Below are 15391 nucleotides of genomic sequence, written 5' to 3' on the forward strand. Positions count from 1 at the left end.
ACCTAAATCTCAAAACTCCCCCTTATAAAATAATATTCTTTACAATTATAGCCTTGTTCTTTTTCTAATTGATGCTTAAGAAAAAGTATTTTTTGGGTAGCTCATGTTTTTTGTAAGGCCAAATTTTAATTTAAAAACTCAAAAATTGGCCCACTAAGAAAACGTTACTCCTACTATTTGTAGCCCATAGACAATTTTCATTGGTTCATTTTTATTAAAAATTTATAAATATAATTATATAAATAAAGTATTATTTTTATTTTTTTTAGAATCTCCAGCCATTTCTCGGTTGGACATGCCCTAAGCCACTGACAACACATACTATAAGGAACAATATTCACAAGGCATCAATGTCTTTAAACTTGACCCGGAAAGCAAATCGGACAATCTTCTGGGTCACCAGGACAGAAACCCGGTCCGACCGTGAGTCATCAATTTACTGAATTTCAATATATATATATATATATATATATATATATATATATATATATATATATATATATATATGTTACTTTGGTTTTATGAATATCCAAACAAAATTTTTCCATATCTATCAGTTATTAATTAGTATATATTTTTGAGCAATAATTATAAAATTTTATTTTTTATTATTTTAAATCCAAACAAGAACAGCAAGATATAATAGGAGAATATAAGAATACTAATAAAAATTATTTCTATCTTCCACATGAATTAGTATTAAAAAAAAAACTACGTATACTCAAATTTTGTCCCACATCGGAAGATAATAGAGAAAGCAGTACATGATTTCGTCTTTATATATGCTCGTTTAAGTTAAACAATTAAGTGTTAAAATTGATCCAGACCACCGGTTAAACCACCGGTTAGCGGGTTTTAGTCGGGCTTTTCCCGTTTTATCTGAGTTTTTTAGTATCCGGTTTGTAAGTAATATCTGAATAGTATTACAATAACTGTTGGTAAGGTAAACTGAATTTAGGTGAGACAACAATATAATGTACGCATAACAACAACATTACACTATATATCTCCTCTCCTTGATATATATCCTTTCGCTTCTCTTGATGATGTTACAGCCCACTTAAAAGTATTTTCCTCAAGGCTTTACAGTTGTTCCTAAAATACGAAACTAGCATCATTTTACTCACTGTTTGTGGTGTCTTCAGCTGAAGGGAGTGGAGTGAGGATAAGACACATTGAGGCACTGGTGATAGTTCAATCTCCTCTCTCTCTAGGATACGGTCAAGTTCCTAGTAATATAAGCAAATCGTATATATGAAATTTATATTTGGTACATATATGAAGCAAGCTCAATCAAATTACATGAACAAAGGCGAATTAATGAAACGCACCAGAATCAGCGAATATAGATTCGTACAGCATCCCAAAAAGGCTGGTAGGTATTCCCACGAAGACTTCACTAGTGAAGCATCCAATCGAGTCAAATTGAGAAACTTAGGCAACTTTCCCACCTGGGAGTACTCATGGATGACCTGTGTATAGCAAGAAAGAATATTAAATATGAGATTGAATACAATCATAATTAAACTTTTCTTAAACTAATCACTTATGTGTGTGTACCTCTAGGGTTCCAGCAGATATGGCCACCTCGTGAAATTTGGATATTCCAAAGAGGAATTTACGGATCTTCTTTGCCTCCAAAGGATCATCAAGGTCGCTGTCGTCAAACATAACATCGACGTCAAACATCACATCGACGTCAACCTTTGCGTAGGGGCCAATCTTACGTATGACAAAGCGTTCAGGCCGGTAATCACTGACACTCATGTACTCGAGTCTTGGAGCATCGATTACAACATCGGGATCTTGTTCTTCCTCGGGATTACGCTGAGACTCTAGTCCGAAGCTTTTCAGTGATTGAGAACGAACACATATAACTTCCACATAGTCCATAGGATATGTAATCACGGTTAAATCCTCCAGAACCGGACTGCTTGAGATGAGTTTCTCCAGAACAGCAAGGCCATCAAACTTGACCCCCTCTAGATACATAGTCTATCTTCAACAGACACCATATTCATAATAGTTAGATGACTAACTCCACGCTCAACCACTTCATCTATCGTGGACACAAAACTATCAGGACAGTGCTCAACATCAACTTCATAAACCAACTTGAACGAATCTAAAGCCAGGTCAGGTTCCAAAAAACAATCTATAAAGCCCATCAAATCGAAATCAGTATCTTTGAAATTATCGTAACCCAAATCCAAAACAGGAACCTGTGACCAGAGATCTTTCCAACGCCTCACAAGATACTAGTGCTAACCGATTCCTTGGTAGAGAGTTGAGAGAGGATCCGACATAACACATCGCATGGCAAATCACTTAACCTGTCTTTCACCAAGCTGCCTTCGGTTTTGATAGACTTCCTCTTGCTTTCACAGCTGTTTAGAGACGTTGTAGCCATGGCCTCTCCCGAAAACCCTAAATTTTACACAAAAGAAAGTTGATTAGGGCAGAGATTAGGGCGAGAGAGAGAGAGCTAGGGTAAGGAAGAGAAGAAGAAGAACCTTTTTCAATTCGGTGGCAGAGATCTTCTAGCTAGATTTCAGATCTGTTTGACAGTTTTCTTGACAACGTCGCAATTACAAGACTACAACACGTCGTGAGTCGTGTGACCTTTCAAATTTCAATCTTTATTGACCTCTTTTTGGTATTTTTAAATTAAAAAATGATTCATTTTTCTCTGTACACAAACTTATTCTATAGATGATTGACTTTTGTTTAAATTAACATCTTGGCCATACATTTTCTACTTATGTAATTAATATATGATCAAAAAATTATAAAGCTGCCTAAATAAATACTGTAATAAAAAGTAATTCCCTTTATAATAAAACAGAAGTACACAACATTATTTTGGAAACTATATAATTTTAATATGTTGGTTATAAATAGGTTATAAATTAATTGATAGATTAATTGGGCAAAATCCTTAGAAACTCATTGGTGATTTTAATGAGATAATCTCAAATCAAGAAAAGATGGGAGGACTTCTTAGTAGGTCTGGGCAAAAAAACCGGATCCGAAAACCCGAACCGAAACCGAACCGAAAATATGGACCCGAATCCGAATCCGGAACCGGTAGAATACCCTATTGGGTCCTAATCTCCTAAACTCGAAGAACCGGAACCGAACCCGGAACCGAACCGAGAACCGAATGGGTACCCGACAAACCCAAAATAAAATAATTTACACAAAATACTAGGTATATTTTTTTTATTTATAACATAGTTATTCAAAGTTACAACTTAAAATTTAAAATATTAGTTTTTCCTAGATCAAAATATTCAAAATAACCAAAATTATATTGAAATGGTTAGCTATATATTTTAAATAATTAACAAATTTATCAAAAAATAGATTTTTTAAAAAATTATTTTAATATTTAATATTAAAATTTCTGGGTAATAGGATAAAATTCAGGTTATCGGGTTAAATTTTGGGTAATCGGGTACAAAATACCCGAACCCGAATAATAGCCGATTTTTTCGGGTATTTATAGGTTCTGAAATTTTAGATCCGAACCGATCCGAACCCGCTAAGACCCGAACCGAACCCGAACCGATTTTTCTATTTACCCGAATGGGTCCTAAACTGCTCTACCCGAAAAATCCGAATCCAATCGGTTCTTACCCGAATCCGACCCGAGTACCCGAATGCCCAGGGCTACTTCTTAGAGATGAATGGACATTTAGAAACTTTCGAGATATGATATCTACATGCGATTTGTTGGATGTGCGATCAAGGGAAAACAGGTTTTCTTGGGTGGGTGAACGTCACTCTCATACGGTCCATTGCTGCCTAGATCGTGCAATGATGAATTCCTCAGCTAGGGCGACCTTTCCAAATGCAGAACTAGAATTCATGGAGTTTGCAAGTTCTAACCATAAACCTTTATTGCTTCGATTAAATGACAACCAGTGTCATCGCAGACGAACTTTCCAATTTGATAAGAGACTATGCGATGTTCCAACATTTAAAGCCGTGGTTGAGAAGAGCTGGACTATTGGAAATAATAAAACTGATATCCCAATAACTCAAAGAATATTGAGTTGCAGACAAGCCATGGCAAGGTTAAAGCATCAGTCAAATTTAAATGCTGAGTACATAATAAAATCTATACAATGTCAGTTAAACACGGCAATGGAGAGTCACCTCAGATGGATGAGAGAAAGAATCCCGTATCTACACGATGCACTGGCAAAAGCTTATACGGATGAGGAGAAACATTGGAAACAGAAAAGTTGCAATCAATGGATGAAAGAAGGAGATCGAAATACTAATTTCCTCCATGCCTCTGCAAAGACAAGATATGCTCAAAACAAAATGATCTCTATACTGGATGTACATGGTACACAATTTAGAGGAGATAAAGACATTGGTAAACATGCACAGGAATATTTTACCAATGTCTATAAAACAAATGGTCATTATGTTTCTCCTCTGGAATTCTCTGATTTCAAAGCCACTGTAACTGATGACATCAATGCCAGTTTAACAAGAGAGTTTAGTGACAAAGAAATTCATGATGCGGTATGCCTGATTGGGGATGATAAGACACCAAGACCAGATGGGCTAACAGCTAGGTTCTATAAAGAATGCTGGGACATAGTGGGAGATCATGTCATTGAGGAAGTCAAAGCCTTTTTCAGAACATTGATTATGAAACCAAGCATTAACCACACAAACATTTGTATGATTCCAAAGATAGATAACCCCATCACTCTTTCTGATTATCGCCCTATTGCCTTATGCAATGTGTTGTACAAAATAGTCTCAAAGTGTTTGGTGCAACGATTGAAACCTCATCTCAATGGAATTGTATCTGATGCACAAGCTGCTTTTATACCAGGACGAATCATTCAAGACAATGTGATGATAGCTCATGAGTTAATGCACTCTCTCAAAGTTCGAAAAAGGGTTTCACAGACTTATATGGCGATAAAGACTGATGTTAGTAAAGCTTATGATAGAGTCGAATGGAATTTTCTAGAATCAACATTGAGGGTCTTTGGTTTTTGCGATCAATGGATATGATGGATAATGGCTGCAGTTAAATTAGTAAATTATTCTGTTTTAATCAACGGTGTACCTCATGGTAACATAATACCAGAAAGAGGAATTAGACAAGGTGATCTACTATCACCCTACATTTTCATCCTCTGTTCTGACATCTTGAGTCACTTGATAAATTCGAGAGCCAAAGATGGAGATATAAGAGGCATTAAAATTGGAGTTGGAGTACCAAGCATCACCCATTTACAATTTGCTGACGATTCACTCTTCTTCTGTCAAGCAAACAAACGAAATTGCCAAGCACTTAAGGATGTCTTTGATATTTATAAGTACTACTCTGGCCAGCAAATAAACAAATCAAAGTCAGGTATAACTTTTGGTTCCCGTGTTTATGGAATGACACAAGACAGATTGAAGTCGATCCTAAACATACCAAATCAAGGTGGAGGTGGTAAATATTTAGGTCTCTCATAACAATTTGGTCGAAAGAAAAAAGAAATGTTTACTTATATAATTGACCGAGTAAAGAATAGAACTTCTCATTGGAGCTCAAGAACCTTATCACCTGTTGGAAAGAAAATAATGCTCAAATCAGTTGCAGTCTCGATGCCTGTTTATGTGATGTCATGTTTTAAACTGCCAAAGGGTGTCACATCAGATATCAAAACTGTATTAATGAATTTCTGGTGGGAACGAAATTCACAACATCGTGGGATTCCATGGATTTCATGGTCAATACTTAAGTATTCTAAAAAGGAAGGTGGATTAGGTTTCAAAGATATTGAAAAAATAAATGATGCTCTTCTTGCTAAGCAAGCCTGGAGACTGATTAGATATCCTAATTCATTGTTTGCAAAAGTCATGAAAGCTCGGTATTATCGTGATGACAGTCTATTGGATGCAAAAGAACGAAAGAACCAATCTTATGGCTGGTCTTCCTTACTGATTGGACTGAAGCTGATCAAAATGGGCTCTCGTTTCTTAGTTGGAGATGGTAAGTCTATACGACTCAATACTGATAATGTACTGCCAGGGCATCCCCCTCGACCGATAACAACCATTAATGTTCAACATCATAATAACACATCGGATTCTTTGATTCAAGAAATAGGGAACTATCGTTCTTGGGATTTAAACCAAGTCGAGACTATACCTATAGTTGAAGATCAAGAAGATATCATGAATCTATATCTCTCTCAGATTGGAGCACCAGACAGATTAATATGGCATTATACAAGAAATGGTGAATATACTGTTAAATCCGGATATTGGCTACTTACTCATGATCCTCATGATGATCACCCTTTCCCACCTATTCCTCACGGCTCAGTGGAGCTCAAAAATAAAATATGGAAACTCCAAATCTTACTAAAAATCAAGCACTTCTTATGGCAGGTTCTGTCCAAAGCTTTACCTACAACCACCCGACTTCGAACTAGAGGAATGAACATAGTTGCTCTTTGTCCAAGATGTAACCAGGAAGATGAAACAATTTGACATGCTTTATTCATGTGTCCTTTTGCGAGAATGGTATGGCAAATGTCAAATATATCATCTCAATACAGTAATCAAGTACTCAACGGATACGGAGTCATCTATCGAAACATTTCTCAATACAGCAAGTCAACAAACCAACACTCAGAATTCATATTTACCTTTTTGGCTCCTTTGGCGTATATGGAAAGCAAGGAACACACAAGTCTTTGATGGTATTCGAGATGGACCTTCAACCACTGTTCTGAAAGCAGTTGCTGAAACAAAAGAATGGATCACAACACAAAAACTTGATACTCTGTTTATTCCAAGGAATGTTGTTACAAATATATCAACTTGGTCAAGACCAATCTATCCTATGGTTAAATGTAACTTTGATGCAGCTTTTGATATACACAGCCACACAACTTCAAGAGGATGGATAATCAGAGACCATCAAGGAGATGCATTGGTTTGGGGAGCAACAGTCTTATCTCACTCTCAGCCGGCGCTAGAAGCGGAAGCAAAGGCACTACTATCAGCATTAAAACATGCATTGATCCGAGGTTATAATTCAATGATATTTGAAGGGGATTGTGAAACTCTTGTTAAAATTGTCAATGGCCATCAAACGAATGCTTCCATTCTGAATGTGATTCAGGATATTCATCTGTGGAGATCAAAATTTCATTATTTTGTTTGCAATTTTACAAGAAGATCATGTAATGTAGCTGCTCATACTCTTGCAAAATTTGGTTGTCAAAATACTCTTTCTTATGTTGAATCTGTAACAAAGCCTGTTTGGCTCATTGAACCCCTTTGTAATGATTTTAGTTAAGTAATAAAATATTTGTTGAGTAAAAAAAAAAATATAGTGGGTGCAACCTTAATTTATTTTTGGAAAATTTTATTACTAAATCACGTTGTTTCCAAAAAACTTAAAAAGAATATTTTAAAGAATCATCTGATATCATCTAACTTACCATATTAATTTTCTTTATTAAATTATTCATCAAATAAAATACTTTGATATCTAACTTAACATATTAATTTGTTAGTTATCATTATACTTCACTTATCATTTTTATATATGCGTCTATTTTGTGAAACAAATAAATTATCATATTGTTTATTATAATTAAAAATAGTTTTATTTTTGTATATACCATAAGTTAAATTTTTAAAAACAAATATAAATTGTTCAATCTATAAAATATTCAAGTTTTAGTAATATTATTGTTTAAAAATAATATCTATTGAATTAAAAAATTTACTGAGTATCGGGTCAACATTTGAATATTTAAATTCAATATCATATATTTTTGTTGAATTTTACAATTTTATATAATATAATAAACTTTAAATATTTAAATAATTTATTTTGCAATATTGAAACTTGGTATAAAAGTTAGAAACTATAGACACTCTAAATTGATTTGTTATAGCAATACCAATAATATGTCACTATAATATGAAAGAATTTCAAGAAACCAAGTATATTAAAGCAAAAAATATAACAATATATTAAATTACTCATAATATAATTACTCGCTTTTGAAAAACTAAATTTCCAAAATTATTTCTTATAATGACATTTAAGTCATGATGTAGAATATACATTGTTGAAATAACTTCACATACATAAACTAATACAACATATTTATTTTAAAATATAAAATATACAAAACTTTGTAATAAAATTTAACCAATGTTATAGCATGGTTACAAAATATGTATCTTTTTTCAAGACATCATATTTAGCATATGATTTTATTGCATAATATTTTATCCAAAAAAATTTTAAAAACAATCACATAAATTATATTTATATAAAAATGAATTTCAACCTGTGCTCTAGCACGAGTCTTAATCTATTTAAAAACTTAATTAGGAGGTAACTTTTCTCTTTAATTTCAATCTCTATTGACCTACAAATGATTTGACTTAGGTTTAACTCTGAGCTCTTTCATTTTCTAGTTTTTTTAATTGATGTAGTAATTTTTTATTATATGTGTATTAGTTCGCCAAAAAAAAAAGTTTATCTAGTCATTCAAAGTTTTCAATTAAGTGATTGTTTTTCAGTCTAATCCATATATCCCACAAATTATTGACTTTGGTTTCACTCTTGGTCTTTTTTTTTTAAACAATTCTCTTTTAAGTGTATTAGTTAGTCAAAATAATCGCTTATCTACAAAAGTATATTTTTCACCAAGTACATTAGATCATGATTGAAATTTCATACTATTTTGATAATTACAAATTAAATTTTGAATTTATCCTAGCTAAGAATTATCTAGATAACTAGAAAGCAAAATTTAAGTTAATTATAAGAACTACGCAAACGAAAGTATGGATAAAAAGAATAAGAACAAGTAGGTTTTAAATGCAAAAGTTCTAAATTTAGATACAAAGCCTTATCGTGTTTATATTTTGTAAAAAACTTGTTTGATATCTTTCACTCGAAACGTTAGATTTCATATATAAAACTTATCTTTGTTTGGTAATTAACTAAAAATGAAAGTTTTTGTTTAGTTGATAGTTGTAAATATACTACGTAAGGGAAAGTTTAAACACAAAGAATGAAATAAAATATTTAAAATATAAGTTCAAAACTTAGACCTTATTGTCCTAATACCTTGCAAAAATATTGTTTATCTTCTTCCTTTGGAATGTTAGTTTTTATATACGGTGAGAAAAAATTGTATTTAGAGAATTTTAGTAAATATATTGTTCATCTTTTTTAATAATAAATTATCTAAATAAATAATTGATCGCAAGAAAATTAATCATAATTGAATTAGATTTTAGCATGTTTTAACCGAGTTATTTCATGTTAAACATTAAAAAAATATAGATAGTGCATATCGATTATTTTTGTCCACCATGGTGAGGGGATAATTTCAAAAATATACCACCAACGGTTAGAATCTGTCCGTAATCAGTCGAAAAGAAAAAAAAAATTACTGATAAAAAACTGACAATATTCACAAAATCTTTTCCGTCAAAGATTAGTCGACTTTTCCTTGGTAATTACCGACGATTTAAAGCAATAGCTAGGTAACTCTATCAGTTATTCCCTTGTTTTCTTGTAGTATATAGCTTTTGCATGTTCATTGATACAAGGTAAAAAGTCCAATTCTGACTCTGGCTTGTCCGTGACAACACAAAAGAAAATCAAATCCACCAATGTAGCACATGTATTCTAATTAACATTTCATCAACATACAGGTGATTCAAAAAGAAAAAAGAAAAAGAAAAAAAAACATACAGGTGATTCAGAACTGTTAGTTGACAAACTCTACGCTTAACCACAGCATTGATCATTGGCACCAAATCATAAAAAAAAAATAGTGGTCATTAACGTCCCAAAATAACTTGAATCTCTTCAAGACTTCAAGTCACAACTCTTTTTTTTTCTCCAACAACTCGACAAAACGCTAATGGGAACCGAATCATTGGTTGAGAGTTCAAAGAGGATCCTACATAAAAATCACATGGTAAATCGCTTAGCCCATTTTTCCCCAAGCCTTTGGTTTCTAACTTCTAACCATGGCTTCTCCCGTAAACCCTAAAAATTTCACACAAAACTAAGACACCAATCACAGTTCTAAGTACGAAGACACTTGAGAGACTAAGTGAGAGAAGAATGTATAGATCTCATCTCTAGATTTTCGACAGCTACTAAAACAAGGCATTGCTTTTTCTGATTATTTTTAATTCATATCTATATGAATTTTGTGGTGGTTTTAGTTTACATGAATTTTAAAATTATTTTTAAGTTATTAAAAGAATGACAACTCGAGAAACTAACTGATGGTTTTCAACTCGAGAAATTATTTTTAAGTTCTTTCAATCTTTTGTTTCAAATGGTTGCTTAAAATTGAAAAAGTGAGTTGAACAAAATTGGGTTGAATAATTTTCAATCCATTCATCTTCAAAATAGTGGTTGAACAAGTTGAACATTTTTGTTGTAGAATTTATTTTTTCAACTTTTTAAGTTGAATGGGTTGAATAGTTTTTTTTCAACTTCTTCAACCTCTTCCATCCAAATGGTGAAAATTAATTTCTATATATGGTAAGAATTTTTCTTATCTATGTATGAATTCTGACCAAAATATATTTTGTTCTAGCATCTAACAAAAAGTTTGAATTTAACATCTCATCAATGCTCTCGAGTCTCATTGTAATTTCCAAAATGAGATGTTTTAGACGTTTCAACCTTTCTATACCATCCCGGAATCACCCTATTTGTGTTTGTGACAAGTTGAGATATGCAAAGAGAACAAACAAGAGATTCTTGAAACTGATGATGACACAGAAAGAATTCAGCAGAGATAAGCACCAAAGTTGCGGTTTAGTTGGAAAGAAAGAGAGTTGTAAGCTGATGATGACACATGTGACTATCAGAAACACCGGCTTACTTGACTCTTTATTTCATTACGATTTCCAAGGTTAGAAGTGATCCACATAGCTATCTGATAAATCACATTATGCATTTTAAAAACTTTAGTATTGTCATCACTCTCCATCAATAAACAAGTATGAACTTTGGTTCATGGCTCTGTCACTAGACCCACTACATCTGTATCCACCTACAAATAATCAGTTTACCTAAATTCCCAAGGGTGAGCAAGTAATAACATATCATGAGGCATAGAGAGCTTGGGTTTAAGAATCTTTAGATGATGGATTAAAGAGTCAAGAAGGATATTAAGTGAATCCATTATATGGTTGACGCTTAGGAACTAATGACCGACGCATACAGTTAATAACCGAATTAATTAAATACAGTGTGGTGAATGCAAAGATCATGTTGAAGTTTTGATGAGTCTTTGCAGTGGACAAGTGGGGTCGTGATGAAGTTACTGAACCTGTAGACATCACGACAAAAGAAGATAATATAATCTCTCACTAATCGAGTATGAGCTTGTGAACATCATTAAAGAGTGATGTTGGGATACAAACAATGTCCCACATCTGAAGATTAGAAAATAAGTTTCTAATATATAAGTCAAGACCAACTCTAATTAGTATGAGGTCTTTTGGAAAGGACTCCAATAATATATCCGTGCGGGCTTTGCCACTTGGGCCCAAAGCGGACAATATCATACTTTTGGGAAGAAGCCTATTAAAAAATTGTGTGGGCTTTGCCACCTGGACCTAAAGCGGACAATATCATATTAATAGGGGAGTTGGCTTGAGCTTGAACAAGTGATGAATTAAAAACCGAAAACAATATAATAAGGATTCTCATTTCTTAATCTGTATGACAAATTAATGAAGTCTTTTCTGTTCCGGAGTTCTGTTTGCAGCTTTTCTCTTATATGGTTTTAATCTTAAATTTTATACCAAAAAATTAACTGATATATACTAAGGCCATGTTTATTGGTATATCAGATGGGGTGTTCTTAGGCATTTTAAAAATGAAAATAATTGAATAGTGGACTTAAGATCAGGCTCATTGATCTTATTTTAGAACTGTTCTTGGGCCTGATCTTGTGTGACGTGTCTCTCTCGTATTGGAAAGAATTAATTAAATAAAATATTTGTCTTGTTTAATTAATTAAGTAATATGTTTGTTTTTTAAAAAAAAAATTATTTACAATGTTTTTTTTTTTTCATAAAAATATGGCATTGTATTTTGAATTTTAGTAAAAGTTTTATAAGTTTGCAATTAAAATGTTATTTTATAAATTTTTTTAATTGTAATATGTTTAAGAATATTAATAAACATTATATTATTAAATAGTATTAAACATTCTTAAATTATTTATTAAACATTAATCTATGTATTTATTAAACATTCTTAAATTTCTATAAGAATATTATATTATTAAATTTTAAGATCTTACACATGTTCTCCCAATAACTAACTTCTTAACAAAAGTTCTTAACTACTGATCTTACATTATTTTTATAATATTTATACTCTAAGAACATCCTAAACTGATCTCCCTATAAACATGCCCTAAAGCTAAACTAACATCCAATTAATTAGCTCTCTATGGAGAGATATACAAAAAGAGTAACGTTACTAAAAAGATTTCAACAGATGCGAGAAACAACTTAAGTAAGATTCTAGTAGTCGTAGAGCTGGGGAAGTAAGCGGATCTTTGGAAGACAAGGAGATGAGGAAACCATTTTGAAAATCCTATCATTCCTCTTCTTCCAAATCATGTAAGCCAGAACTTGGAGAAGTAACCTTGTACTAGAAATAAGTAAAGTTCTTGGAGGATTAAGCAATATAGGAAACCGCGATGATCTTTTAAACCGACAATGATCTGCGTGCTAAACATACAAGCGAGATGCCAAATTAAAGCAAAGAGAATGCTCTCTCCCCGAACGGATCTTGCCTCTAAAAGAAACCAACTGCCTTCGTACTGCATCACATAGAACTTTTCCCATCCTTATAATCGAACACTTCTTTAACTGCAATAAGTTTTTGACACTAAAACAGACCACTAGTTTTTCAGCTTTCTTCCTGTAACATTAACTTACTTGACAAACAAGTATGTGAAAAAAAAAAAAGTATGTGGAAAGTAACACCAATAGTTCCATGAAACAGCTTGATGTAGCGGACATTACAACCGTATCAGTGGCGGACCAAAACTTGTGCAAGTCCCGACTGTAAGAGTCGATTTCATCTGACAGGCTTGGGCAAGGAAGCAATTGAAAAAAAAAAAAAAAAAAAAAAAAAAGGAAGCAATTGAAGTTGGGCCTTTTGGTTGGTAAAGGCCAGGTAAGAAACTGCTCTTGATCAAGGCCCAGTTAAAAGAAGAAGACTCTTGTTGTGTCGTTTTCTCTACGTGTTACTATTCACTGAATCTTGGTGATAAGGTTTGTTTCTCCTAGGTTTTGAATGTGAGTTGTAAAGGGAACTAGGGAAGCATCAACGGGTATATAAGAGGAGCATAGAGTGAAGACAAAAGTAAGGAGCATGAGTAGCAAGCGAAAAAATCTAGAGAGAAAGATAGAGGTTTTAACTTTTATCTTCTTCCTTTCATCTTGGTTGTAATCTTTCTAAGGGTTGTTTATCTTTCTGGTCTCCTCTGTTTAACAACGCTGGTTTTAGCTCTCCAAAACTTACCTTGGTCACATTGACCTTGGGAACTTGTAAACCTCTGTGTCTTTCTTTCTTTGCTTGTTCGTCACAAAGATCGACAAAACAGTTTATAACACAACACCAACAAATATTATCTTCTTTTAATAAACATTTGGTCAAGAACTTGCACAAGTTTTGAGTTTTTGTCTCATATTTATCAGTCCAATCAATAATCATGCAAACAATAATCATCTCTAATTTTCCTAGAAACAAAAATCTATATATAATAGCAACCCCATTTTTAGAAATCAATTTAAATCTAACGGATGAAATTATTTTTATTATTTCATCTAACGCTTTAGATTTATTAATGATCTCACAAGTTGCACTATTTTGATCCAGCAATTGTGTTTCTTCATCGTATTTCCAGCTTTCAAATGTTTGTACTTATTAGTTTTTTCACCTTTTTGTTTCATATATCTTTGTTTTTACACTTTATTGTTTACCATAAAAAAAAAGTTTTTATTTTTCAGAGTATTCTTTCAATTTATTAATGGACGTTGATTTACTCATCTTCGGTAAAATATGGACTGTTTTATTTATTGATTCTTTATTCAACCTTTGTTTGGTGTTATTTTTTATCTTATACCTGTATCGATTATCTCTTACAGATATTAATCTAGGTAATTGATTAGATTTATACTATTTGTTAATGATCTAAAAAGTTGCAAGGTTTTCTTCCCGATAAATATGTTTCTTCGTCGTACCCCTAGCTTTCAATCGCCTCTTTGTTTCAGCACTACTTTGTTTATATATATATATATATTTTTATGGATCTTGAAAAGAGTTTTTGTTTCTCTGGGTATTGTTTCACACCTTCAAGTTTTAAAAAATTTGAGTATTGTTTTCTTTCAATTGATTAATCGATATTACTCATCTTTGTAAAATTTGGATTTTTTTATTCATTGATTCCTTCATCCAACTTTTGTTTAGTATTGTTTTCCATCTTATAGCTGCATCGATTATCTCTTCAAATATTAATCTAGATAATTGATTGTGATTTCTAATTTTTTATAGATCTATCTTTCTAGCAATTTGGTTAGTTGTAGCTTTAAGCTCTTTCACCCTGCTTTTATAATTACTTTTTGTAAATTTCGAGAATTTGCTTTATGTGAATATCTTTTAAAATTGATTATCTAACTAAGATTCGTCAAACATAGATTCATATATCTTGTTAACATTGTTCGCTTATTGTCATTGAATCGATTTTTGTATTTACAACATAATTATTATTTGATTAATTAGATTGATCCATGTTAGACATTATTTCTGAATTTCATAGTCAATTAAAGGATTAGAGTAAATTTTCCACTGGAAATAATTATAATGTTAATCATTTCAAGTTTTCACAATCTTAGTATTTATTAAAATAGGATAATATTTGTCGGGATAATTACTGATTAGCAACTTTATAATAAGGCTGGTATAAATTAACAAAAAAATTATAGCATTGGTACAAAACCCGACCAAACATATAAATTACTCCCTCCGTTCTAGTTTAACTGTCGTTTAAGGTTTTTGCACACAAATTAAGAAAACTATTAAATTTTATGTTTTGTCCTTCATTAATATATTTTATAATTTTTTTATTGGTTGAAACTTTAAAACAGCAGAGATAAGATTGGAATATTCATCAAATATCTGCATTGAAAATCTAAAACGACAACTAATATGAAACAAAAATTAAATCCTAGAACGACAACTAATTAAATTAGAACGGAGGGAGTATAACATTGTGTATATGTATATCTACTTGTTCTCTCATATAAATTTATTAAAAATCTATTTGAAGAA

General features: G+C 32.0%; 1 pseudogene across 1 annotated transcript; it reads right to left on the reverse strand.

The window, feature by feature from the left end:
• Window positions 1–899: 899 nt before the first annotated feature.
• LOC104771701 (FBD-associated F-box protein At1g60410-like) lies at window positions 900–2667 on the reverse strand (annotated as a pseudogene). Its single transcript, XR_015593490.1, has 4 exons — window positions 2514–2667; window positions 1561–2427; window positions 1332–1472; window positions 900–1229 (listed from the first exon to the last, which is right to left on the reverse strand). The product of XR_015593490.1 is annotated as an FBD-associated F-box protein At1g60410-like (transcript).
• Between the last annotated feature and the right edge of the window lie 12724 nt (window positions 2668–15391).

This window comes from Camelina sativa, chromosome 20 (assembly GCF_030686135.1).
Source record: "Camelina sativa cultivar CO46 ecotype springtype chromosome 20, ASM3068613v1".
In the NCBI taxonomy this organism is placed as follows: domain Eukaryota; kingdom Viridiplantae; phylum Streptophyta; class Magnoliopsida; order Brassicales; family Brassicaceae; genus Camelina; species Camelina sativa.